Raw genomic sequence first — 3,828 nt, 5'->3', positions numbered from 1 at the left:
TCAACAGAGGAATGGATACAGAAAATGTGGTACATCTACACAATGGAATATTACTCAGCTATCAAAAACAATGCCTTTATGAAATTCGTAGGCAAATGGTTGGAACTGGAAAATATCATTCTGAGTGAAGTAACCCAATCACAGAAAAACACACAAGGTATGCACTCATTGATAAGTGGCTATTAGCCCAACTGCTTGAATTACCCTAGATGCCTAGAACAAATGAAACTCAAGACGGATGATCAAAATGTGAATGCTTCACTCCTTCTTTAAAAGGGGAACAAGAATACCCTTGGCAGGGAAGAGAGAGGCAAAGATTAAAACAGAGATAGAAGGAACACCCATTCAGAGCCTGCCCCACATGTGGCCCATACAAATACAGCCACCCAATTAGACAAGATGGATGAAGCAAAGAAGTGCAGGCTATCAGGAGCCAGATATAGATCTCTCCTGAGAGACACAGCCAGAGTACAGCAAATACAGAGGTGAATGCCAGCGGCAAACCACTGAAATGAGAAGAGGACCCCCGTTGAAGGAATCAGGGAAGGAACTGGAAGAGCTCGAGGGGCTTGAGACCCCTTGTGAACAACAATGCCAAGCAACCAGATCTTCCAGTGACTAAGCCACTACCTAAAGACTATACATGGACTGACCCTGGACTCTGACCTCATAGGTAGCAATGTATATCCTAGTAAGAGCACCAGTGGAAGGGGTAGCCCTGGGTCCTGCTAAGACTGAACCCCCAGTGAACTAGATTGTTGGGGGAAGGGCGGCAATGGGGAGAGGATGGGGAGGGGAACACACATAAGGAAGGGGAGGGGAACACACATAAGGAAGGGGAGGGGGAGGGATTAGGAGGATGTTTTCCCGGAAGCCGGGAAAGGGAATAGCACTCGAAATGTAAATAAGAAATACTCAAGTTAATAAAAAAAAAGAATGTGTTTTTTACCAATTTATCATATTTTTATTTGTATACCATGATGAAAATAAAACAGTGAAATTCATGATCATGTTAAAGGAATTTTATTGAACTATCAATTTATCTGTTTCCATAAAGCAATATATTCATAATATTTCTTTTTATTGACATGTATTAATAGTATGAATTTCAAAACAGCAAACATTCTAGGACAATTAAAACAATTGATAGGAAACCATAGGTCTTGACTAAGTTAATTTTTTTATTGGATATTTCTTTATGTACATTTCAAATGTTATTTACTTTCCCGGTTTCCCAGACATAAGCCCCAATCAAATCCCACTTCCCTTATATAAGGATGTTACCCTCTCTATCGACCTACCCTTACGCTCCCCCAAAATTCCCCTACACTGGGGTCCAACGTTGCCAGGATCAACAGCTTCTCTTTCCATTGGTGCCCAGCAAGGCCATCCTCTGCTACTATGCAGTTGGAGCCATGGGTCAGTCAATGTATAGATTTTGGGTAGTGGTTTAGTCCCTGAAAGCTCTGGTTTGTTGGCATTGTTGTTCTTTATGGGTTGTAAATCCCTTCAACTCTTTCAATCCTTTCTCTAATTACTCCAATGGGGATCTCATTCTCAGTTCAGTGGTTTGCTGCTATCATTTGCCTCTGTATTTGACATGTTCTGACTGTGTCTCTCAGGAGAGAACTATATTTGGTTATTTTCAGCACGCACTTCTTAGCTTTATACATCTTATCTAGTTTTAGTGGCTGTGTATTTATGTGCCACATGTGGGGCAGTCCCTGAATGGCTGTTCCTTCTGTCTCTGCTCTAATCTTTGCCTCCTTATCCTCCCCTATGGATATTTTTTATTCCCCTTTTAAAGAAAGAGTGAAGCATCTGTATTTTGTTCATTCTTCTTGAGCTTCATGTGGTCTGTGGATTGCATCTTGGATAATTAGAGCTTTTGGGCTAATATCCACTTATCAGTTAGTCCATACCATGTGTGATTTTCTGTGATTGGGTTACCTAACTTAAGATGATATTTTCTAGTTCATTCCATTTGCCTATGAATTTCATGAAGTCATTGTTTTTAGTAGCTGAGTAGTACTGTATTGTGTAGATGTACCACAGAGTATGGTTTGACCATATTCACCCTGTCTTCCAAATCTTCCTAGTGATATGCATTCTTCCCTATTTACCTAACCTTGTGTTCTATTTTTCCCTTCAAATCGAATTTGTCCCTCCCATATAATCTTGGATTTATGGTTTTCTACTGCAACATGGTAAACTTACCATGGTTAGTCCTATTAGAGAAAGGCTCCTCTCTCAGAAGCTATCAATGGCTAGGAATTGGACTTCCTGCCATCTCCCCTCTCAGCTGGCATTTTGTCTGGCTTGATTTTGAGCAGGACTTGTGCATGCTGCCACAATTAGTGTGAATTCATGTGTACAGCTGCCACTGGGTCTTTCAGTTTTTCTTCCAAATATTAGTCTCAATGTGGATATCTACTAATATCTTATATTTTTCAGATTGTGAATAGGTGTATTCTTGACTCCATTATCCTCAGTATGCTTGCCTGAATAAGTGTTTATTGCCATGGTGATACTTATCTTTCTTCTGGCCCAGTATGCGTGCTTATAAGTGATTGACTTGTATGTATAAAAATTAATAAACACAGTTTCTTCTTTCAGATGACTGCAACCTAAGGCTGCTCCCCTTCAGAGACCTCCAACCTAGTCTAGCTAACCCAACTTCTCCTACTGTATCTAATAAATGTACCAAGGTTCTGGGTTGCTGTATAGTTTTTGCCATTCTTGAATAAGTGATCAGGCCCACCATATCTCACATTTTCTGTTCTGAGTATATGTGAGTCTGTCCTTTATTCCCTACTTCATCACATCAGTCATACATTCAGAACCAAACCATGTTGGGCATGGTGTTTCATTGTAATCCATGCCAATTTTGTTACAGTAAAACAAATAAAGACTATTGACAACCAACAACTCATCTATAAAGGATGAATAAGAAATTCTATATTGTTTAGAAATGACCCAACTATACTTCAAGTGGCAATCACCTATGGCAAGATCCCACAGAACATCCATGATGTACTTAGGAAATAGGCTGAGAGACAGCCTTGGAAATTCCTCAAGACATCACTTTTTCCTCCAAATATAGATAATATAAAATCAAAGTATTTTCACCAAGAGGAAGAACAAGGTAGCAAGTAAAGAAGATAGTTAAAACTCTGGCCTTCCCCATCCTCTTATGTTCACTGAACCAATCCAGAAAAATGAAAGTTTTGCAAGTGGGGACTGTCAAATAAACTTTACTCATATGCTTCCTTCCTGTGCCAATTTCAATTATATTTTGGTGTTTGTACATAACTTCACTGGCTGGAAAGACTCTTTTCCCACTAGAACTTAAAAGGACACTGAAGTGGTAAAGGCCTTGGACAAATATGCCCAGTGTTAGGCATCCTTCACTCATTCAAGAGTGTTAATTGACCTTCCTAAATTTCACAGGCAATCCATTTTATATCTAGGACACTATGAATAAAATATTACATACACTCTACTTAACAACTATTAGAGAAAGTTGAAAAATCAAACAAAACTATTAAATACATCCTAGTAAAATGTTGTCAAGAAAACTCTGACAAAAATAAAAAAAAATGATTACTCATCTCATCTAAAATCTTACTCTAAACTCAATTCCTATAAGTTGCTGTATACATGATCCTTATACAAGATTTCATCAGATAACTCAGTATATAATGAATACAAGTCAAGAAGGCCTAGAAGGATGAGAACTGTGCTATGCCAAGTCCAGAGACTGACACTACAAAGAATGTGGACCCAGAGGATGGGTTGACCTTAAAACCAGAAAAGAAGAACAAACAG

The sequence above is a fragment of the Rattus norvegicus genome, chromosome 7, assembly GCF_036323735.1.
Source record: "Rattus norvegicus strain BN/NHsdMcwi chromosome 7, GRCr8, whole genome shotgun sequence".
In the NCBI taxonomy this organism is placed as follows: domain Eukaryota; kingdom Metazoa; phylum Chordata; class Mammalia; order Rodentia; family Muridae; genus Rattus; species Rattus norvegicus.
The sequence above is the reverse complement of the archived record's forward strand: the minus strand, read 5'-3'. Positions refer to the sequence as shown.